The 25397-nt window shown below is 41.6% G+C and overlaps 1 pseudogene across 1 annotated transcript in view; it reads right to left on the bottom strand.

Moving 5' to 3' along the window:
- Positions 1 to 21395, bottom strand: part of LOC309557409 (olfactory receptor 5AR1-like) — a 28812-nt pseudogene extending 7417 nt beyond the window's left edge. The window contains exon 1 of the transcript in view: positions 21074 to 21395. The product of the transcript in view is annotated as an olfactory receptor 5AR1-like (transcript). The remainder of the gene's footprint in view (positions 1 to 21073) is intronic.
- Between the last annotated feature and the right edge of the window lie 4002 nt (positions 21396 to 25397).

Raw genomic sequence — 25397 nt, 5'->3', positions numbered from 1 at the left:
CCAAAAAAACGAAAAATTGTTATCAATGCTTACCATAATTTTCCTTTTCTGGTCCCTCCTCACGTCAGCACAATTGACCTTCCCTCCCTAGGTGGCCTGTCATTGCTACACAAACAACAAGAGGGGAGGGGAGGACCAAACTGTATTAAGCTGGAAGAACGTGGTCCTGGGGGTTAAAAGGAGTGGTTAGCCCATAGTTTGCTGACGTAGGAAAGGAAAATTACGGTTGACTGAAATGGTGCATGGAAAAACAGAACTGATTTCTTGTTTATGTCAGCGATGTTAAATGTTATAATTCTTCAGCAAAATTCTAAAGTATTGGATGTAACATTGCTACATGGGGCATCAATTGACTGTAGCCGCAGAATGCACTGAGCAGAGTGTAATATCCTTTGTTCATCATCCAAAAGACTGAGAAAAATCAATTTTCTGTAGCATTAAAAATAAAATAATGTGCTCAACCTTACTACCGTGCTGCAGTCCTGTCACAGGCCCGCTATTGGTTTGTGCACCAGGAAGATAATCTGTGGAATCAGATTGAGAGACAAGTCTCCCTGGGTCAAAACCTGCATGCCTTAGCCTTTGCAGCCACCTTACTCCATAAATTAAAGGCCCCTCCCTACCCCACCATTCAAGCTACATTGCAAGCGTGGACTCACCTCCTTGGACAGAACTTCCAAGACGAGGAATGTGTCACCCTTAATACCCCCCTAGCGGTATATGATTTGTTAATTCCAGGAGTATCGACCCTGTACTGGCAAAAACGTGGCTTTCACTATTCCCGCTCACTTGCCTCAATCCTGCTCTGCCCTTAACGTGCTGACTAAATTCCAGATTGCAGCCTACAATAAAGCCCACGCCTCAGTGCTTCCCCCAATACCAAAGAAGCTTTGGGAATTTCTAATCGCAAAGACCCACTCTAATATTAAAGGTATCTCAATGTGCTATAAATTTTACAATTATCAACCTCCGCTTCCCAAGTCCCCCACTATCCTTAAGTGGGAGGATGAGCTAGGCCAGTCCTTCCCTGTTGCTCAGTGGATGAGAACATTCCAGATCAGTCATTCATCCTCGGCCTGTGTGGACCACTGGGACAACTCCCAGAAACTGTTTCATAGATATTACATGACACCAGCCAGGCTCCATGCTTTGGATCTAAGAAATGCTAAGAAATGCTCTCCCCTATGCTGGAGGGAGTGCCAAGAGCCAGGAAACATTTTACATGTGTTTTGGAGCTGCCCGATGGTCCAACCACTTTGGAAAAAAGTTTTTGCTTGGGCTTCTCAATTGCTGGAATCACCCTGCGAACCCTCCCTGGCTTTAGCCTTGCTGGGGCTAGGTCTGGATCTCCTTTCCCCTGGCCCCCGGAAGGTGATGGCTCATATATTGTTTGCCACGAGAATCGCGATTGCAGCTAAGTGGAGGACTACTGATCCTCCGCTCTTAATAGCTATCAAACACAGAGTAGCCAAACAATATGAAATGGAAAGAATGCTCGCTTTCAAACTTGGGAAAGCTGCTACATTCCAAAAACAATGGCAATCCTGGATTGCTCAATCCCCTGACCTGATGTAAACTTAAACTTACTCTTCTTGATATGTAACTTTAATGCAATATCCCCATCTGCATGCTATATTGCTCTGGTGGCAGTCCACCCTCCCCTCCTTTTATTCTTTCCATCCTTTATCCCAGTCCATATTTCTGGTTTGTTCTTATATCCTTATCGCTGCTCCTAATTACCACCCTGTATGGCTCAATCTCGGGAGACATACATAGGTACTGGCGACACCTGTGTTATGAGGATCTCCTTGGGTGGTGGCGGCACCCTCACAGTTTGCACCCAATTGGGGTGAGGGTCCGGATACCACATAATGTGCACTAATCCCTTCTTTGAGCCAAGTCTTGGGCGCATGCACAACATATGTTTTATACTTTTATAATGATTTGTGCAAGGATATCTTATTTGACCGTATGTATGGTTTTCGGCTTGTTCTATGATGGACATGTAAGTGCACAGTTCATTTTCATATGCCTTTGTTATTGTTCATCTAATCTATTTCTTCAATAAAAATGTATTTAAAAAAATAAAAAATAAATAAAATAATAAAACGTAAATTACACCTTACCTGAAAGAAATGACCATTTGAATTTGTGCCACGTCCAACTTGTATGATGGGGTCTAAAAAGAAGGTTTTAAAGATGAGACCAAATGCAATCATTTTGATAAAATTTCAGTTAGGTAGACTGGTATATTGTCTCTTTTCTCGGCACAGAATGATTGTAGAGTCTTGCCATAAAGTGAGACCATACTACTGGAAATTCAGAGATAGGCCCTCATTTATCAATCTTCACTGGCAATAAGACAACTTAAAGTAGATTTAATCATCTAAATCTCATATAGGCTTAAAATTAATGTAATTTCAAATTGTGTTTTTAATGTTTTATTTATAATTATCAATGTAATTATGGAGCCTGCCTCTACAAAACTGTACAAATACAGAATACTTAATGAAATATTCAGATAACTAAATATGAAGATAAATAATATGAACGATGAATCAGGGAGTGACAGAACATTGGCCCTACTATGTACGTACGAATGTGAGTTAGGGACCTTAGGTTGTACGCTCCTTGAGGGCAGGGACTGATGTGAAAATGTAATGTATATGTAAAGCGCTGCGTAAATTGATAGCGCTATATAAGTACCTGAAATAAATAAAAAATAAATAAATACTTAACACAGCTATGAAGATAATATATATACAAATTATTAGTGAATAAAGAAGTGACACGATTTCTTTAAATGTATCAATACCTAGCTCTTTATTTACATAATCACATACTGTATTACCATAATCAGTGAAATATCAAACACAGGAAACAACCAAATTCAAACTAAAAATGACCCTAAATAAACATTTCATAGATTTCTAATTTATGTTTCCATTTATCAAAGAAACACATGAGCATAAAATGTGTAGACAGCGACAACAGCATATTTATCAGCTTGTAATTAAAATAAAATGTGACTCTTTACCTAAATGCATAATACTTGAAACAAGCAAAATAAATCAGTATGATCAGTGTCATGTATTATGTAAAAAGTATACAGTAGAAGTATAATAAAAAAAATGTGCTTTTTTTTTTCCATTCAAATGTATATAAAAACAAGCTTTGATACCCAAAAAAAAAAATGAAAATGAAAATTACAATAATTGGGATGGGCTGGGTTGTACTGTACCTGAAAAACAAATAATAAAGGAAATAAATACCTGTGAATGGCCAGACTGGTAAAATGCAAAAATTGTCCTTGTTTTAGCTTCTAGCCCAGATTTTGTCAGTGATCCCCCCCCCCAGCAGAGGTAAATTCTGATAGAAGAGGGGGGAGGGGAGTCCCCTCTGGAAGGGTCAGCTCAGTGGTGGAAGTCTGATGATAGAGAAATTTTGCTGAAGAAAGAAGGAAGTTAAATGAAAATATCAGACAATGTATGATGTGACATTTCTGGTCACAATAAAATTTCATCCTCCACACATTCATATATTTATAATACAGAAATCTCCCCTGACATCTCCGGAGCACACAGGAGGGGAGATCGGCTCTGTGTTCATCTGAGATTAATTTCTAAAACTTTGCTCCAATGAACTTCTACAGAAAATAAATCATCAGCTGAATTCATGTATCCTTCAGAGAGATATAACTTTGCTCTACTGATAATTAAGTAACTTTAAGTAAAAGAAAACTATTCAGGTTTGAAAAAGAAACTTTTAAAAGACTCTAAAGTGGTAAAAAGTGAAGCAACTGACCAAACATTATGTAGAAAATCTAAAATGATGAAGAATGGAGTGATCTTATTCTCCTGCTGTCCTCTGCTGATGGGATTTCTATCAGACTTTATAAAACGGTCTAATTTTAAAGTTAATTGCAAATCAAATTTTGTGGGAATATTTTTAACTTTGTCAAAATATGGAAAAATGAGAAACAAACTATCCCAGAGCAAATGATTAACCACCTTAAGTCAGGACACTTTCACCCCCTTCCAGTCCAGGCCATTTTTTTCCATTTGCAGCGCTGTCTCGGTTTGAATGACAATTACTCAGCCATGCAACCCCGTACCCAAATTACATTTTTATCATTTTTTTTTTAATTCTTTTATTTAGTAAGAGGTTGCAATACAAACAGAGTGAAGGCACATCAGGTATAAAGATGAAACAGTACAATCTGACAACAGCATCATAAACAGCGCTTCACCAAGGTTACCATAGCTGTAAAAAGAATATAGTCCACTGGAACAGAAAGGTGGGATCACTACCCCCCTTGATGTGCAAGAGAACAGACATGCCAAATGTTACAAAGATGGCAGATTGGATAACAAGGAAACAACCTCAATTTATAACAAACTCATGGATGTCGGGTGCCAGGGTAGTACCGATGGACGGGCTCCCGTACAGTGCAGGAGCAGGAAACTGTAACTCCAAACCATGGAGTCAGTCAGGGAATGAACAGGTAGCAGGGATAAAAGCTATAGAAGATCCCAGTCTCGGGGAGAAAGTGCGAGTAGGTACAGAAAGAGAAAAGGAGTAGGAAACGCTGGGTTAAAAGAAAAAAGGTAAAAGTGAGAAGAATGGGGGAAGGAAGGGAACAGGAAGGAAGCTGAAGAGGCCGGCGAAACCAGGGTCCCCAGGCCCGTCCCCCCCCCTCTGTGCCCCCAGAGCCCTAGTAAGAGACAGAGAGCTTCCGCAGGTAAGCGTCTGTACATGTGAAGTAGTCCTACGGTCTCCATTTGTCCCGAAAAGCTTGTTCTTGATTGTACAAGGTAGCCGACAAGTCTTCCATGCCCCGAAGCTCCTTACAGATAGATCTTTTTTTAGGGGGTATTTAAACACCACTGTTATTTATTTATTTATTTTTTGCTATATAAATGAAAAAATAAATAAAATAGCAGAGTTTTGAAACAAAAACCCCATCTTTTTCTTAGTTTCTGTTTAAAAAAATTAGCATAAAATTTGGGCCAACATTTATTCTGTTACCTACAAATTATGGTGTACAGTATATATTTGTAAATTGATCAGTCCTGATGTAACAACTGGCTGTCTCATTTCTTGAGGCTCTAAAAGGCCAGGACATTAGAAAAAAAAATTACCCCTTTTTGGATAGTAGACAACCCAAGGTATTTAGTAAGAGGCATGGCAAGCTTTTTTGAAGTTGTAATTTTTTCTCAATTTTCTTTTTGGAAAATGATTAATTTATTTTTTCACAAAGTTGAAAGTTGTCATTTTAATAAGCTATTGATGTGTTTAGATTTCATGGGGCTGCCCAGGGGTGAGGGCACTGAATTCAGGTCTGGGGAGGAATCACCAAGGGTGGAGGTAATTCCAAGGTTGCGGCTTTGTGTTCCCAGTCCCTGGAGGGGTTCCTGGTGGGATTGGAGTGGATGGGGGGAGTTGTTGCTGTGGCAACGGCCAGTCTGCATTGTGGGGAAAAAGAGATGTAGCTTCTGTGGTTTGGGGGTCTCCCTGCGGTGGCGTGGCATTGTCAGGTAGGTAGTGGCAATATTGCTACGGCAGGCAGGATGTCAGTTGGGTATTGAGGGTCCCCGAGAACTGTAGGTCACCCTGGTCTCATGCAGTGTTCGGACTTACATTAGGCCGGAGGAGGTCGCTGACGTCACCCGGCGGCCGGAAATCGAGCTGCGGTGCTATGGAGGATGCGGCCTGCCGAGTAGGCCGCGATATCCGGGGTAAGCAATCTCGCAGCCTAGAACAGAAAGGGTGGTAGCGTTCCGAGGCTGGAGGCTGTGTAGAGAGGGATGGAGGTGAGCCCGTGTTGTTAGGATGCCGGAATCACACAGATGGCTCGGATTAAGAACAGTCAGAACGGAGCTCGGGCTCTGAGCGTCCGGCGCGGCTCACGGCTAGGACACCCCGCTCCCAAATAAGTTATTTCTTACACACAGAATTGTCATACATGGAATTTCAAGCAAATAAAAAACCATCTGCTACTCCTCCTGAGCATGGGAATGCCACATTTGTAAGACTTTTTTACAGCCTCGATGCATACAGGGGCCCAAAAGGCAAAGAACGCCTTTGAACTTTCAAGGGGCATACAGTACATTACACATAAATTATACATCTAATTACCTCACATTTTGGAGGCCTTGGAGCACCAGGATAGTGGGAACATGCACAAAATGACCCCATTTTGGAAAGCACACATTCCAAGGTATTTTCTAAGAGGCATTGTGAGTCTTTTAAAAATGTAATTTACATTTTTGCCACAAAAAAAACTGGGACCAAACCCTGGGATCACTGACCACGGAGGAAAAATGGGAATGCTTTAGGAACATATTAAGCAAATGCATCTTGCAGTGCATTCCTATGGGAAATAAATTTAGAAGAGACAAAGCCAAACCTGGCTGGCTAAACCGTAGCGTCAAAAAACTTATTAGGGGAAAATAATTGGCCTTTAAGAAATATAAATCAGAGGGCACTGTATCAGCTTTCAAGCAATACAAGGAGGCAAATAAAAAAAGTAAACACGCAATCAAGATGGCTAAAATCAACTTTGAGAGACAAATAGCGGAGGATAGTAAAAAAAAAACAAAGAAATTCTTTAAATATATCAACAGCAAAAAAACTAGGGCAGAGCATATTGCACACATAATTAACGATGATGGGAGGATGGTTACAGAGGACACTGAAAAAGCAACCGTGCTGAATGCTTTTTTCTCGTCAGTCTTTACACAGGAAAAGGAGGGGTACACTGACCATGACTGTATGGTTAGAAGTAATACACAGGACTTGCCACTATGACTAACAGAGGGTGAAATCAGGGAAAGGCTGGATAAACTTAACACAAACAAATCACCAGGCCCGGATGGCGTACATCCGAGAGTACTCAGGGAACTCAGTAAGGTTATATCCAGACCACTGTTCCTGATCATTGCTGACAGTATTAGGATAGGAGATGTACCAAGGGATTGGAGGAAAGCGAACGTGATTCCGATATTCAAAAAGGGGCAGAGGCATATATATTTTGGGAAATTATAGGCCTGTCAGTTTGACATCAATAGTATGTAAACTACTGGAGGGGATGATAAGGGACTATATTGTTGAGTTTGCTAAAGACAACAACATCATCAGCAGTAATCAGCACGGGTTTACAAATGGGCGTTCTTGTCAAACCAATCTCTTAGCATTCTACGAGGAGGTGAGCTGTGAGCTAGATAGGGGCAGACCAGTAAATGTGGTGTACTTGGATTTCGCTAAGGCGTTTGATACAGTTCCCCACAAGCGCTTAATTTATAAAATAAGGTCTGCAAGTATCAACAGCAGGGTTTGATCTTGGATACGGAACTGGCTAAAAGGCCGTGTCCAAAGGGTGGTAATAAACAGCGCTTACTCAGATTGGTCTGAGGTAGTAAGCGGGGTGCCCCAGAGCTCAGTCCTGGGACCAACCTTATCAATTTATTCATAAACAGCATTGAGGACGGGATCAATAGTTCGTTATCAGTTTTTGCAGATGACACAAAATTGGGCAGGGCAATAACTTCACAGCATGAAGCAGATATCATACAGAATGACCTGGACAAAATAACGGAGTGGGCAACGACATGGCAAAGGAGGTTTAACGTGGAGAAGTGTAAGGTTTTGCACTTGGGGACTAAAAACATAAAAGCACAATACACGTTAGGAGGGGAACACTTGGGGGAATCAAAAATGGAGAAGGATCTGGGAGTCTTGGTTGATGATAGATTAGGCAACAGAATGCAATGTCAAGCGGCAGCTGCCAAAGCCAGCAGAATATTAGCATGCATAAAGAAAGGGATGTATTCCAGAGATAAGAATATAATCCTTCCACTTTATAAAACGCTGGTCCGACCGCATCTGGAGTATTCTGTCCAGTTCTGGTCGCCAGTCCTCAGGAGGGATGTGTTGGAGCTGGAGAGAGTCCAGAGAAGGGCAACTAAACTAATTAGGGGATTGGAGGACCTTAATTATGAAGAGCATCTGCAATCGCTCGATTTATTCTCCCTGGAGAAGAGACGCCTGAGGGGGGACATGATAGCAATTTATAAATATCTCAATGGGGATCTCAGCTTAGAAAAAAAGCTGTTCAGTCGAAGGGATTGCATGAGGACTCGAGGGCATACAATGCGATTAGAGGAGAAGCGTTTTAACCTCAGGCAACGTGGGGGGTTCTTTACTGTTAGGGCTACTATGTAAAAGAAGTATATTCAAAGTAAGAAAATATATAATTTATTGATTACAATTAAAATACACATAAAGCAGAATGTGCATCAAACAAAAAGTAACATTAAAAAAACATGTGGCATATGGCATGTTCTAGATGGTTATGCTTGCGTCTAGCGCATGTTTTCAGTGTTGAGGTGAAACATCTGATTATTGATGCGACATAGGACATCCCGACATGTTTCAGAATCTGACAATAATTCTTTTCTCAGGGGAAATTCAAAGCATATACCAATTATACCTATAAAATATAATTATACATTTCAACAATGGCAGTATATAAGAAAAAGACACATCAAAACAATACATATAAACTTGTTTATTGCAGAAACATCATGAATATAGGTTGTGTGAGACCACACCTCATACTCACAGCAATATGACTTGTCCACATAGATATACAGCCAGCAGTAGAGATTTATATTGGTCCCAGGTATGGTGCTAAACCCACTCAACAATAAGGGAAGTACTTCAGAATAGACGGTTGTATGTGAGGGGTAATACAGGCTAAAACCTTTTTCCTGGTGATCCTTGTGAGTGCTTCTGGATGCACCCGGGGTGGGGCTGAGCTGCAATCCTACTTTTTGGCAACTTTTGAATTGTTGTAGCCAATTGTGCCTCCACAAAAACGTTTTGGCCTGTATTACCCCTCACATACAACTGTCTGTTCTGAAGTACTTCCTGAGACTGATCTAATCGCTAGATACCTATCTGCTTCTTTTTTCTCTCACCCCTTAGTGACAATGTCCGAATTGGTCCCAAAGTGTCAATATTTTGTGTGGCACCATTATTTTCCAGCACTGCCTTAACGCTCTTGGGCATGGCGTTCACCAGAGCTTCACAGGTTGCCACTGGAGTCCTCCTCCATGACGACATCACGGAACTGGTGGATATTACAGACGTTGCGCTCCTCCACCTTCAGTTTGAGGATGCCCCACAGATGCTCAATAGGGTTTAGGTCTGGAGACATGCTTTGCCAGTCCATTACTCCTTTACCCTCAGCTTCTTTATCACAGCAGTGGTCGTCTTGGAGGTTTGTTTGGGGTCCTTATTATGTTGGAATACTGTGTTGCGTCCCAGTCTCCTAAGGGAGGGGATCATGCTCTGCTTCAGAATGTCACAGTACATGTTGGTATTCATGGTTCCCTCAAAAAACCGTAGCTCCCCAGTGCTGGCAGCACTCATGCAGCCCCAGGACATGACACTCCCACCACCATGCTTGACTGTAGGCAAGACACACTTGTCTTTGCACTCCTCACCTGGTTGCCCCCACACACGCTGGACACCATCTGAACCACATACGTTTATCTTGGTCTAATCAGGTCACAGGACATGGTTCCAGTAATCCATGTCCTTAGTCTGCTTGTTTTCAGCAGGCTTTCTTGTGCATCATCTTTAGAAGAGGCTTCCTTCTGGGATGACAGCCATGCAGACTAATTTGATGCAGTGTGCAGTGTATGGTCTGAGCACTGACAGGCTGACCCTCCCCCACCCCTTCAACCTCTGCAGCAATGCTGGCAGCACTCATACGTCTATTTCCCAAAGATAACCTTTGGATATGACGCTGAGCACGTGCACTCAACTCCTTTGGTCAACCATGGGGAGGCCTTTTCTGAGTGGAACCTGTCCTGTTAAACCACTGTATGGTCTTGGCCACCATGCTGCAGCTCTGTTTCAGGGTCTTGACAATCTTCTTATAGCCTAGGCCATCTTTATGTAGGGCAACAATTCTTTTTTTCAGATTCTCCGAGAGTTCTTTGCCATGAGGTGCCATGTTGAACTTCCAGTGACCAGTATGAGAGAGTGAGAGTGATAACACCAAATTTACCACACCTGCTCCACATTCACACCTGAGACCTTGTAACACTAACGAGTCACATGACACCGGGGAGGGAAAATGGCTAATTGGGCCCAATTTGGACATTTTCACTTAGGGGTGTACTCACTTTTGTTGCCAAACTGCACTGAGGTGGAAGGTGACAGCAGGTTCCACAGCAAATAGTGATCAGCTAGTGTAATACTCAGTCAACCCTTGTCTGTGTCTACAACATTGCGGCAACCACAGGAGCATATAGATAAGAATTTCTGAGATAGCATGATTGCGAGAGCCTACTATCTAATGAATAATCGAAAATAGACATTCACCAGATATGGGGAAAAAAAAAAAGAAAAAGAGTGAAACTTTAATGGAAATATATGATGAATACTCTACATAATGGAAACAAACATACACAACACTGGTAATTAAACTTGGATAGATAGTGAGATAAGGCAGAAAAAGCCCTATGGTCTGAGGGTTGGGGGCTGGGGGGGGGGGGTAGAAAGAGTCACAGGGGTGAGGGTGGTCATGAAACTGTTAGAGAGTGATTTAGAAAACCAAAGTCCTCATTTAGTCCAGTATCTTTTGTGTCAAATAGGGGTGGGCCAAACACCCCCCTGTTTGGTTCGCAGCAGAAACGTTCTAACCCGAACTGAAAAACCCATTGAAGTCTATGGGAGCCGAAAAGGACAAATCAAAAGTGCCCATTTTGAAGGCTTATGTGCAAGTAATTGGCCATAAAAGGGGTATAGGGGTCGGGGCCTGTGGGACATGTATCAATAAAAAAAAAAAAATTTTTTTCAGGAACAGTGATTTTAATTATGCTTAACCACTTCCCGGCCACTAGCCGCAGTTTTACTGTGGCAGGCAGCCCCTCCTGCGTGAACCGACGTAGGTCTACATCGGTCGTGAGCCTGCAGCTAGGGGACAAGAGCGCACCACCAGCGGCGCGCTCCTGCCCCCACTCGGCAGCGGGGACTCCGATGCATGGGGCAGGTGAGTCTGATTGCCGCCAGGTACCCACGATCGCTCCCCGCTGAGGGAGAAGGACGGTCAGCTGTTGTAAACACAGCCAACCGTTCTTCTCCCTGGAATGATCACAGAGCGCCTGTGATCCTTCTATATAGGAACACAGGTCTCTATGGTCATTCCACAAGCCCGGCCCCCATCAAGTTATAAACACGCTCCTAGGTGCACGTTTAACCCCTTAATCACCAATTAGGTTAACCCCTTCCCTGCCAGTGTTATTATTACAGTAACAGTGCATATTTATAGCACTGATTACTGTAGTAATGTCACTGGTCCCCCCAAAAGTGTCAAAAACGTCAGTTAGGGGTCCGATCTGCCCACCGCAATGCCGCAGTCCCGCTAAAAATCGCAGATCGCCGCCATTACTAGTAAAAAAAAAAAAAAAAACAATAAAAATGATATAAATCTTTTCTGTAGTTAGTAGACGCGATAACTTTTGCGCAAACCAAACAAAATATGCTTATTGCGATTTTTTTACCAAAAATATGTAGCAGAAAACAAATTGGCCTAAAATTTTAAAAAAATTGATTTTTAATTTTTTTTTGGAAATGTTATATAGCAGAATGTGAGAAATATTGTTTTGTTTTTTTTTTTTCAGAATTGGCGCTTTTTTTTTGTTTATAGCACAAAAAAATTTAAATCGCACAGGTGATCAAATACCACCAAAAGAAAGCTCTATTTGTGGGAAAAAAAGGACGTCAATTTTATTCAGGTATAGCATCGCATGAATGCGCAATTGTCCGTTAAATTATCGCAAAAAATGGCCTGGTCATTAAGGGGGGCAAATCCTTCTGGTCCTTAAGTGGTTAAAGTGCAACTACAAAAATGAAAAATTCCTTTGAATATAGTGCCTGGGGGGTTCCCTTAATGTTCCTGTAAGGTGGCCCATCTGTAGCAGTCGGGTCTGTGGGCAGGGGGCTTATCGGAATCTGGAAACCCCCTTTGACAAGGGGGCCCCCAGATCCTGCTCCCCCCTATATGAATGGGTATCGGGTATTCGTACCCCTACCCATTCACCAAAAATGTGTAAAAAGTCATAACCAGATGAGACAGTTTTTTTAAATTTTATTAAAAAATAAAAAAATATTGTCCCTCGATGTAAACCCATCGTCAATCATGATGCCCACCGGACTTGAAAAATGAAAAAATGAAAAACGCTCTTGCATCCTGGGAGGCCTCCCACTGTTTGTCTGCTCCGCATTTTGACATTTCTTATATAGGCAAGGGGCGGGGCCACCTGGCTATGTCATTCGGTGGCACCACCCCTTCTGATAACATGTGATGTCATTAAAGCGGAGTTCCTCCCAAAAGTGGAACTTCCGCTTTAGGGAGTCCTGACCCCCCGACATGCCACATTTGGCATGTCATTTTTTTGGGGGGGGAGCGGGTATCTAGTTTTGACAGGTACCCGCTCCCACTTCCGCTCGGAGCGCCGCGGCGCCCTGAGCGGAAGTTCTCCTCTCCCCTTCCCTCCCTGCAATCTTCTGGGACACGTCAGAGGTCCCAGAAGATTGCCGGCCAATCACGGCGCGCAGCGCGACTCGCGCATGCGCAGTGGGTACCCGGCTGTGAAGCCGCAAACTGTAACAGCCGGGTGCCCACAGCAGTGATGCCGGCGCCGAGGGAGAGGATCGAGGCTTCCGGCGGCCGCATCGCTGGACCGTTGGACAGGTGAGTAAATGGCTGGAACTCCGCTTTAAGGTGAAAAACCTTGAGGCTTTAATGAGTGATCAGCCAATCTGCCAGTTGCGGTCAAACAAGGTGGTATAACCTCTAAGTGTATAAATTAAATTTATGGTAGGGCACTCACATGGGGAAGCTCACCTTGCCTTATGGCCATGAAAGTGAGAAAACCATGGCAATCACTCTTTGTAAACATTTGTCTGCAGGATTGGGTGGATTGAAGGGAATGTATTCGGCAGAAATGTAAATTCTTAAAACTCCACTTACGATAAGTAAATTTAAAAATAATACCTTGGCATGTTTCAGAGCAAACATTGTTCCTTTTTTGGGAGTATTGTAAATTAAATTGATATCCTTAGAAGCTTTGCCACCTTGTTTGGCAGCTAAATTGCTAGCATTAGCTAAAACATCTATTGATTGGCTAATTATCAATCACCAATGCTCCCGATAACCTTTTACTGAGCTACAGTTGCTGGCTGGAATGGAGAACATCTTATGCCTTGTACACACGTTCAGATAATCGTACGAAAAAACTCGCTTTCGACCTGGTTGCACGATAATCTGATCGTTAGTACACTGCTTTCGACAGCCGAACAGTTCGTCCAACAAAATCCGAAGGGACATACAGGAAAACTTCTGTCGTACGATAGCCTAGCGAACGACAATCGTGTAATCAGTACACTATGCGTCCGCTAAAGATCGTTCGACAAACACCGCGCATGATCGGAAACAGCGAAATAACCCACGCATGTCACGCGCATGTGACGTATGTGACATCACTTTCCAAGACGTAGCTACGCATTCAGATTGCTTTCACACAATCGTACGACAGAAATCATATGGTTAGTACACGTGGTTGAATTCAACATTTTGTAGCATGCTACTTTACTCGAACGATATGTCGTACGATTATCTGAACATGTGTACGAGGCATAAGGATCCGTAGATAGGATCAGAAAGTAAATGACAGTATTAAGCCTTCTTGAACTCTAGAGGTGATTATTCTCTGGGGAGTTCCCTGTTGGCCTTGAGGTGGTGGAGTCACTGAACAATGGGTGCCGTGTTCTGTTGTATCATCAATACGTGGTGTGACACACATAGAAGGGGCCTTCAAGCTGGATGGGTTTGAGTTACTACTGACTATAGAGGAAGTCTACACATTGCTACATATACTGTTGGGACAATAGTCTTTCCAAAGACTATTGGATGTGCATCTCAAGGATCAGAACATTCAGGGGTATGAGAGATGATTACAGCCACACACACCTACACAGGGGGAACCGGATGGACTATTGTCTTTATTCAACCTCAACTACTATGTAACTATGTAATATCTGACAAATGTATTTATGTATGTTCTCATGTTTCTGAGTTTGATGATTTGATTTCTATGTCATTGACTTGTCACATATTTCACTTCATTGTGCTCTGTATCCGTTTATACTTCTATTTCCGAGTGTTGTTTGACACATGTGGATATAGCGGCATTTGTACTATTTGTATTAGTTGGAGGGGAGTGTAAGTCACAGAATTTCTAGAACTTTAAGTAAAAGAAAATGTATCCAAGCTTTAAATGGAAAGTTTGAAAGTGGTAAAAAGTAGAGACATTGACAAAACAATGCAGAAAAGTTATAATAATAATGAATGGAATGATCTGATGAAAGTTTATTTCTTCTGAGACTCATCTAAAACTTGTCTCTCTCAAATCTTTGGAGAAAATAAATCTTCAGCTGAATTCATGTATCCTTCCCGAGAGACAAAACGTTTCCCTCCTGATAATTAAGTAACTTTAAGAAAAAGAAAAGCCTATTCACGTACGTATGTAATGAAAAGTTTCAAAGAGTCTAAAAAGTGGTAAAGAAATTGACCAAAACAATGCAGAAAAGTGAAAATAAAAAATAATGGAGAGATGTGAGGAAAGTTTATTCCCCAGTGACATTTTATTGGATTTTGTCAGGATTAGAGTCAGGTAGATTTTTTTTATCAAAAGAAAGTTTTTTTTTGTTTTTTTTTGTTTTTTTTTTTTAACTATTGAAGTAAATCAAACTTTTTAGATTGTCAATTACCTTTTACATAAACATACATCAAATTTTACATTACGTAAGTTCATTTTTATAACAAATATTAAAACTAATATTTAGAGTAAGTAAAATACATTCTGTTATATTAAACTGTGTAGTATTTTTGATCTGAAAAGGGAATAGTCTTATTGCCCTAACAGTGAAAACCCCCGTACGCAGCTTAAGGTTAGACCACTTCTCCTCCAATCTCGTTGTGTGGCCCCGTGTCCTCTTACACCACCTGAGACTGAACAGCTGTTTTCCTGCGCTGGGATCACCATTGAGGTATTTGTAAATCGCTATCATGTCCCCTCTCAGGCGCCCCTTCTTCTAGAATAAATTTAGTGCTGCAGTCGCTCCTCGTATTTGAGGTCCTCCAGTCCCCTTATTAATTTTGTTGCCCTTCTTTGGACTCTCTCCAGCTCCAGCACATCCTTCCTGAGGACCGGTGCCTGGATGGAGTACTCCAGATGTGGCCGGACCAGAGTTTTATAAATTGGCAGGATTATAGATTTATCTCTGGAGTACAGCGCTTTTTTTCTCAGAGAATAGGTGCAGGAACTCAACCACGCCCCCTTCACAGGGCGAGAGCACACTGCATCAAATGGTTGGCATGGCCAAACTATACAGTGGGAGAGTTGTTAAATATACCTGAGTGCGTTATGTACAGAATGCAGAGTTCAGTAGTGCGCTATGCTATGCTCATAGTGGGAATTCAATTGAGTATAGAGTATATGAAGGCATGTACAGGAAAGGAGTGTGGCAAGTATGACAATATGTGCAGTAAAGGAGTGCGGCGTGTATAATGGGGTGTGCAGGAAAGGAGTGCGGCGTGTATAATGGGGTGTGCAGGAAAGGAGTGCGGCGTGTATGATGGTGTTTGCAGGAAAGGAGTGCGGCATGTATAATGGTGTGTACAGGAAAGGAGTGCGGCATGTATAATGGTGTGTGCAGGAAAGGAGTGCGGCGTGTATGATGGTGTGTGCAGGAAAGGAGTGCGGCGTGTATAATGGTGTGTGCAGGAAAGGAGTGCAGCGTGTATGATGGTGTGTGCAGGAAAGGAGTGTGGCGTGTATGATGGTGTTTGCAGGAAAGGAGTGCGGCGTGTATAATGGTGTGTGCAGGAAAGGAGTGCGGCGTGTATAATGGTGTGTGCAGGAAAGGAGTGCGGCGTGTATGATGGTGTGTGCAGGAAAGGAGTGCGGCGTGTATGATGGTGTGTGCAGGAAAGGAGTGCGGCGTGTATAATGGTGTGTGCAGGAAAGGAGTGCAGCGTGTATGATGGTGTGTGCAGGAGAGGAGTGTGGCGTGTATGATGGTGTTTGCAGGAAAGGAGTGCGGCGTGTATAATGGTGTGTGCAGGAAAGGAGTGCGGCGTGTATAATGGTGTGTGCAGGAAAGGAGTGCGGCGTGTATGATGGTGTGTGCAGGAAAGTAGTGCGGCGTGTATGATGGTGTTTGCAGGAAAGGAGTGCGGCGTGTATAATGGTGTGTGCAGGAAAGGAGTGCGGCGTGTATAATGGTGTGTGCAGGAAAGGAGTGCGGCGTGTATAATGGTGTGTGCAGGAAAGGAGTGCGGCGTGTATGATGGTGTGTGCAGGAAAGGAGTGCGGCGTGTATAATGGTGTGTGCAGGAAAGGAGTGTGGCGTGTATGACGGTGGGTAGTATGTTCAGGAAGGAGTGCGGAGAGTATGACGGTGGGTAGTATGTTCAGGAGAGGAGTGCAGAGTGTATGGCAGTGGGTAGTATGTTCAGGAGAGGAGTGCAGAGTGTATGGCAGTGGGTAGTATGTTCAGGAAAGGAGTGCGGCGTGTATGATGGTGTGTGCAGGAAAGGAGTGCGGCGTGTATGATGGTGTTTGCAGGAAAGGAGTGCGGCGTGTATGATGGTGTGTGCAGGAAAGGAGTGCGGCGTGTATAATGGTGTGTGCAGGAAAGGAGTGCGGCGTGTATAATGGTGTGTGCAGGAAAGGAGTGCGGCGTGTATGATGGTGTGTGCAGGAAAGGAGTGCGGCGTGTATAATGGTGTGTGCAGGAAAGGAGTGCGGCGTGTATAATGGTGTGTGCAGGAAAGGAGTGCGGCGTGTATAATGGTGTGTGCAGGAAAGGAGTGCGGCGTGTATGATGGTGTGTGCAGGAAAGGAGTGCGGCGTGTATAATGGTGTGTGCAGGAAAGGAGTGTGGCGTGTATGACGGTGGGTAGTATGTTCAGGAAGGAGTGCGGAGAGTATGACGGTGGGTAGTATGTTCAGGAGAGGAGTGCAGAGTGTATGGCAGTGGGTAGTATGTTCAGGAGAGGAGTGCAGAGTGTATGGCAGTGGGTAGTATGTTCAGGAGAGGAGTGCAGAGTGTATGGCAGTGGGTAGTACAGTATGTTCAGGAAAGGAGTGTGGTGTGTATGAAGGTAGGTAGTATGTTCAGAAGAGGAGTACGTCTAAACACTTGTTTACCAGCCCCCGCCCTTTCCTGAATGAACACCGACAGCTATCGGTACCGATTCCTCCTGTGTTCTATCACCACTGAAGAATAGTAAACAGTATTTAGTATGTATCAGTTTATGAATGAATAGGAACCTCTATGTAGAGACTTTTATTCATTCATATGCATGTCTATGTCTTCAGTCCCTTTCTCTGTCTCAAAAAAAAGACATCATCATGGGTCTGTTTAGACCTTTGATATCTCACCAAAGCCATCACTCTTCGACTCCCCCCCCCCCCCAATAAAAAAAAAATTACAAAATATAAAATGTAAAAAAAAGTACAAACATATAAAAATAAAATTGTAAAAAAGCATTAAAATTAAAAAAAAATGAAAAACATAGTAAGGCGTTGTTTACACAAGGCATCCTACAGCCTGGGCAATGTTTACCCACACAGGAATGCACAGGTGTTCCGTGCGTTTACATGCAGGCAGTTCTATTGAAGTCCGTTGGGATGTAGCAGCTGCACAAGGCACAGCTGCTGCTCCCAGTTTGACATCCGTGTGGGTCCTAGTTCATGTCCCTGAGCTCAAACTGTCTGTGTTCTGGGCTGTGCACCCACACGGATGTCAGACTTGGAGCAGCAGTTGTGCCTCTGCAGCCGCTGCATCCCAATTGACATGAATGGGACTGCCTGCACAGGGATGAACGGAACACCTGGGCATCCCTGTGCAGGTAAACATAACCCTCCACGGTCATACACTTTAGTACGCCCCATGTGAACGAGGCCTTAGCAATTTAGCAGGAATTTTGTAAGTTATGTTGTGTTTGTGTGCACTAATAATGATTTTAGTGTATTTTTGGGCAACTTTTATTTTTTGTACATTTGGGCAACTATTGCGGGGCCAAAAAAAAAAAACAATAGCACATTTTGTTTAGTTTGCAGGTTATGTGCTTTTGAGAAAATGAATGGATTGAGGGGTCTTTTACAAATTCTGAAATCCGTAAATGAAAAATTACAACCTCCAAATTTTTATAGTAAATTGTGTTTATTTACAATTTTGCGCACCTTCAGTTTTCACCATTTCATAAAAAAAGAGCAATTTAAAATCTACAAATATTTGTTATGTATTACCTAATACAGTTTTAGCTTTTATATTTTGTAGGTTTTGCTGTGTTTGTTTCTGCGAATAAATATTTTTTGTATTTTTAGCAAGAATATTGTTTTGATAAACATTTGCGCACATGTTACAAGACCTAAAAAAAAAAAACAGTAGCACCTTGTTTTATCGTAAAGGGCCTATGCTTTCAGAAAATGTATAGTTTAGGGGGAGGGGTTGGTCTTTTACAAACTCTGAAAACTGTAAGTGAAAAACGATAACCTCAGATTTTTAGAGTAAGTTGTGTTTATTTACAGTTTTGCGCACCTTCAGTTTTTATCATTTCACAAAAAGGTGCGATTTAAAATGTACAAATATTTATTTTTTTAACTCAATACAGTTTAGCTTTAATATTTAGTAGGCATTTAGCAGGAATTTTGTATGTTTTGTGTGTTTGTGTCCGCAAATAAGGATTAATGTGTATTTTTAGGAAAAATATTGTTTTGATAAACATTTGTGCACATATTACGAGGCCTAAATAAAAAAAAAAAAACAGTAGCACCTTGTTTTTATCCTAAAGGTCATATGCTTTCAGAAAATGTATAGTTTAGGGGGAAGGGGGGGGGGGTGGTCTTTTACATACTCTGAAAATTGTAAGTGAAAAACAATAACCTCCGATTTTTAGAGTAAGTTGTGTTTATTTACAGCTTTGTGCCCCTTCAGTTTTTATCATTTCACAAAAAGGTGCGATTTAAAATGTACAAATATTTATTTTTTTAACTCAATACAGTTTAGCTTTAATATTTAGTAGGCATTTAGCAGGAATTTTGTATGTTTTGTGTGTTTGTGTCCGCAAATAAGGATTAATGTGTATTTTTAGCAAAAATGTTGTTTTGATAAACATTTGCGCACATATTACGAGGCCTAAAAAAACAGTAGCACCTTGTTTTTATCCTAAAGGTCCAATGCTTTCAGAAAATGTATAGTTTAGGGGGAGGGAGGTGATTTTTACAAACTCTGAAAGCTGTAATTGAATAACAATAACCTCAGATTTTTAGAGTAAGTTGTGTTTATTTACAGTTTTGCACACCTTCAGTTTTTATCATTTCACAAAAAGGTGCAATTTAAAATGTACAAATATTTATTTTTTAACTCAATACAGTCTAGCTTTAATATTTAGTAGGCATTTAGCAGGAATTTTTTAAGTTTTACTGTGTGTGTGTCCGCAAATAAGGATTAATGTGTATTTTTAGGAAAAATATTGTTTTGATAAACATTTGTGCACATATTACGAGGCCTAAATAAAAAAAAAAAACAGTAGCACCTTGTTTGTATCCTAAAGGTCATATGCTTTCAGAAAATGTATAGTTTAGGGGGAAGGGGGGGGTGGTCTTTTACATACTCTGAAAATTGTAAGTGAAAAACAATAACCTCCGATTTTTAGAGTAAGTTGTGTTTATTTACAGCTTTGTGCCCCTTCAGTTTTTATCATTTCACAAAAAGGTGCAATTTACAATGTGCAAATATTTTTTTTTTTTAACTCAATACAGTTTAGCTTTTATATTTAGTAGGCATTTTGCAAGAATTGTGTAAGTTTTGCTGTGTTTGCATCCGCAAATAAGGATTTATGTGTATTTTTAGCAAAAATATTGTTTTGATAAACATTTTATGAGGCCTAAAAAAAAAACAATAGCGCCTTATTTTTATTCTACTGGTCCCATGCTTTCAGAAAATGTATAGTTTAGGGGGAGGGGGGTGGTCTTTTACAAACTCTGAAAAACGTAAGTGAAAAATGATAACCTCAGATTTTTAGAAATCTGCAGAAAATCTGCATTTGCTTGCAGAAAATGTATGGTTTGGGGGGTCTTTCACAGATTCTGCTGCTGAAAGGGAAAAATAAAAAAAACAATGGAAAAATTGCAAAAATGGTCCGGCCACTTTAGGTTAAAAGTGGAGTGTCGGACCTGGCAGCGAAAAGGTTAAATAAGTCCCTATTCTATTCAATTAATAAAAAATTCTGGCTTAGAGATGAACATTAAAATAAATAGCTGCTCAAAAGAGTTCTCATATAGGTGATAGGAAGGTACTTTTTCTCTCTATCTCTATTTTTGTGGGAAGATCTTCCTGAAAACACTTTGAAATGCTGTTCTAAAATCCTGGTTCCTCAGACTGTAAATGAGAGGATTGAGGAGAGGAAGAAACACTGCGTAAAAGATGGACAACACTTTCTCACCAGATATATGATTACCAGCACTTTGCCAAAAATAATTGAACGTTACAGAGCCGTAATACATAAACAACAATGTCAGGTGAGAGTTACAAGTAGAGAAAACTTTACTCCTATTGCCCTTAGCTTTAATTTTAAGGACAGTTTTGAATATATAGACATAGGACAGGACGATCAGTAGTAGAGATCCAGCTGCAAGGATGCCACCCAAGAGGAAGACAAGCAGAATGTTGATGTAGATGTCACTGCAGGAGATGCGAAACAATTGTGGAAGGTCGCAGAAGAAGCTTTCTATAATATCTGATCCACAAAATGTTAATTTGAAGGCATAAAGTGTATGAACCAAAGAATGGGCAAAGCTGAGACAACATGCGATGGACATCAACTGTATACACACTTTCCAACTCATGATCTGTGTGTAATGTAATGGCTTACAAATGGCGATATATCGATCATAGGACATGATAGCCAACAGAAAATCTTCACAACCGGCAAAAAAAATAAAGAAGAATAGTTGGGTTATACAAGCCTTTATGGAAATGTTTCTTGTCTTGGTGTGGAGGTCAAATAATATTCGTGGAGCGGTTAATGAGGAATAACAGAGGTCCAAACCAGCCAGGTTCCCAAGGAAGAAATACATAGGAACATGGAGATGAGAGTCAGTGACTATGAGGACAATGGTCAGCACATTCCAGATTAATGTCAGAAGGTAGATGAGAAGGAAGAAGAAAAAGAGAGGTAGCTGAAGAGCCGGAAGATCAGACAGTCCAGAGAGAAAGAATTCATTTAGTATTGAATTATTTCTCATTGTAATAAAATGTTATGTATATATAAGCAAATATCCTAATCTGAAATCCAAAATACTATAAAAACAAGAAAATTGCATAAAGCTTTTCCCAATTTTTTATTTTTTTTTACAATTTCATATTTATAAATTGCAAAGAGAAAGCCTATACAGAATATACAATTCCCATTTTTATTTTTAATTTATGACAATCTAAAATATTGAATAGAGAATTGATATTATCTTAAGATGTTGACTGAAATGATGCACAGAAAAACAGAAATGATTTCATGTTTATGCCAGCGATGATAAATATTATAATTCTTCACCAAAATTCAAAAATATTGGCTGTAACGTGGATGCATGGAGCACCAATTGCCTGTAACTGCAGGATGCACTGAGCTGTGTAAAATCCGTTCTCCATCATCCAAAAGACTCAGAAAAAGCAATTATTCCTGCTGCTTCATAAACAAAAAATAAAACTTTATTAACACCTTACCGGAAAGAAATTACTATTTAAATTTTTGCCATGTCCAACTTGTATGATTGGGACTAAAACAGGGGTGGGGAACCTTTTTTCTGCCAAGGGCCATTTGGGTATTTATAAAATCATTCGGGGGCCGTACAAAATTATCACCTTAAAAATTAGCCTGTTATATTTGGTCAAACATTTAATTAACTCACCCTAATGTGATGGCTGCAACTGCTTCTCTTTGGTGAAGTGTGTGATGTTAGATGGTATTGATGTTGCTACTCGCAACAGGTTTTCCAGGTTTGCGTCGGTCAGTCTGGAGCGCAGTCGACTTTTTTGTGGTGGTAAGTTTTGAAAAGAACTGCTGGCGGGTACTGCTGGTGGGTATAGCTGGCTGGTACTGCTGGTGGGTACAGCTGGCTGGTACTGCTGTGGGTACTGCTGGCTCAGGCTGGTACTGCTGGTTTGTACTGTGCTGTGAGTACTGCTGGCTTGTACTGCTGTGGGTAATGCTGGCTGGTGTTGCTGGCTCAGGCTGATACTGCTGTGGGTACTGATGGCTCAGGCTGGTACTTCTGGCTGGTACTGCTGTGGGTACTGCTGGCTCAGGCTGGTACTGATGGCTGGTACTGTGCTGTGGGTACTGCTAAATCAGGCGGGTACTGCTGTGGGTTACTGCTGGCTGGTATTGCTGTGGGTACTGCTGGCTCAGGCTGGTACTGTGCCGTAGGTACTGCTGGCTGGTACTGTTGTAGGTACTGCTGACTCTGGCTGGTACTGCTGTGGGTACTGCTGGCTCTGGCTGGTACTGCTGGCTCTGGATAGTACTGCTGGCTCTGGATAGTACTGCCGGCTCTGCTGGTTCTGGCTGGTACTGCTGTGTGTACTGCTGGTTCTGGCTGGTACTCCTGTGAGTACTGCTGGCTCTGGCTGGTACTGCTGGTTCTGGTTGGTACTACTGGCTCTGGCTGGTACTGCTGGCTCTGGCTGGAAGAGGTGATGTTTCCTGTATTGGTCACAGGCGGAGTGCATTTGATATCACTCCGTCTGTGACTCACTCAGACTGTCATAACGGAGCAGGAACTATACAGGAAGCATCGGCTCTATTCTGACAGATCAGCTGAGAGACTCAGGCTCAGCTGCATGGGGGGCCGGACCAGATGACTCAGAGGGCCGCATACGGCCCCCAAACCTTAGGTTCCCCACCCCTGGACTAAAAGAAGGCTTTAAACATGAGACCAAATGCAATCATTTTGATAGACAATAAAATTTCAGTCAGGTAGACTGGTATATTGTCTCTTTTGTAGCGTCTTGCCATAAAGTGAGACTTTGCTACTGGAAATTCAGAGAGAGGCCCTCGTTTGTCAATCTTCAATGGCACTAAGGCAACTTTAAGTAGATCTAATCACTAAAATATCACATAGACTCTAACTTTTTTTTTTTTTTGTGCAATTTCTTTTTATGTAAGAAATATGAGATATTACAATTCAAGAAAACATATAAGAGGTATTTGCGACAAGCGATATTAAAATATGTAATGTTATAATAAACACAACATGACATGTGAGTACACAAGGAACAATAAAGTAATATAATAACATAAACAAATAAAATAACATTTTGTGAAAAAAGGGAGAGGGGTTAGGGGAAAAAATAAATTTAAAAAAGGGAGGAAAGGCTTTAACTTTAATATTATTGTAATTTTTTATTTTGTTTTTATTGTTTTTGAATCTGCAGTATATCTAAAGCCAGGTTTGTTTTTTTTATTTTTTTTTTTTTTATTTAGGATTGAGTACGAAAGGGTGAAATCACTGTCAGATTTTATTTTATCACCAAACAGTTGTTGGTCTTGGGAGCCTCGTAGTAATATTAATATCGAGGTGGTGCTGCCCTGCCATATAGGGTGGGTGTAATCACAAGGAACCAATAAACCAAAAATGAAAAAGAAAAAGAGTGTATAAACACCCAAGAGCTACCTCCTCAAAAGTTTATTATAAGAACATATCAAAAATAACAGCATCACAAATCCCGTGTCCTTACCCCCCCCCCCCCTCAGCCACTAACCAGCCCCTACAACCCATAGCCCACTCACACAAGACTTCAATCCCTCCCTCTAAAACTATAAGGTGGCCCTCCCAATAGAAGCTGGGACATATGTAACTCTAGAAGAACCCCCAGATTCCCCTGCCATAAAGCACCTATATACACTGATGGGGATCAGATGAATCTCATACAGGGACCACAGTCTAGATGGCACTCCACCTTAAACCCACAATGGGTGAATGGAGTGCACATAACTTATATAAGATGTTATTTTTATTTATTTATTTATTGTTTGTGCTCACTGGGGAAATTCCCCTCATCTTCCTATCCTGTAGATTAGAAACACTAAAATAGCACGGAAAGAGCCTGGCTGCCCTTGTTTTTGTCTTGCACCATCTGATACATAGCTAAGCAACCAGAAAGCTTTTCCAGAATCGTACGAAAAAAACCCTACGTTTATATGCATTGTTGAATTCGATATTAGTATCATGCAACAAAATGCGAACGATAAGTCGTCCGATTACCTGAACGTGTGTACGAGGCGTTAGGAACAATGGTCCTCAAGACAATGATAGAAGGCGAATCTCCCCAGTGGGAACACAGACTTTCACAGAAAATCATAATATGGTTAAAGTCATTACTTGAGCCCAATTGTCTTGTATTCAGAAGCTCACCACAAAGATGGGAGAGGACATTCACTCAAGCTGAGAAGTCCAAGTACAATAGGTGAAAGAGAACATCAAATTAAAAATCCTTATGAATCAAAAGCCTTTATTGTTTTATTTGTTGCAGTAATCAGATCAAAAGACATCAAAATGCATTTTGGATTCCACACAATCCCCCCCCCCTTATCATGGCTGGGTGAAATGGCAGGATGATAAATGGACTCAAAGTTCTCCTGAGCAGATGGATCTGCAGGCAGAGGATGTTAAAAACAACAGTCAGTGTTGGTGATTTCAATAGAGATTTCAAGAGGTTTCTAACCCCTCATTCTATCAAGAAAAAAAATGGGTTTAGCACTACCCCCCCCCTCAGTTTACACAACCCCCCCACCACAGTCTGCATAATCCCCCCTCCTCCTAGTCTGTTCAGCCCCTCCAGTTTGCATAGGGGGGAGTGGGAAATTATAAGGAAATTAGAAGGAAAAGAAGAGGTAAAGCAAAAAAGGGATGGGGGAGAGAGGGGGTTGTGTAGGGTGCATCTAGCTCATTCACCAATTAGGATTCCCCCGTCAGATTGGTCTCCACAGGTAGGCTGAGCACAGTGCATGCAAGGGGATGGAGTGTGGGTGGGGCTTGGGCAGAAACAGATGGGAGGGGGGTCAGATTATACAAGCGGCCAAGAGAGCGAGGAGCTAAGAATACAGTGGGCGGCGATGGGATGGGCGACAGAGCAGATAGCTTTCACTGTAGTATTAGCACTGAAAGGAAAAGCGGCAGTGATCGCCTCCGCCGCCTGAGGTTAACCAGCCGGAAATAAAAAAAAATAGTCCCAGGACTGCTGCGGCGGAA

Source organism: Pelophylax lessonae (genome assembly GCF_965119305.1).
Source record: "Pelophylax lessonae genome assembly, chromosome: 6".
Classification (NCBI taxonomy): Eukaryota; Metazoa; Chordata; class Amphibia; order Anura; family Ranidae; genus Pelophylax; species Pelophylax lessonae.
The sequence above is the reverse complement of the archived record's forward strand: the minus strand, read 5'-3'. Positions and strand labels throughout refer to the sequence as shown.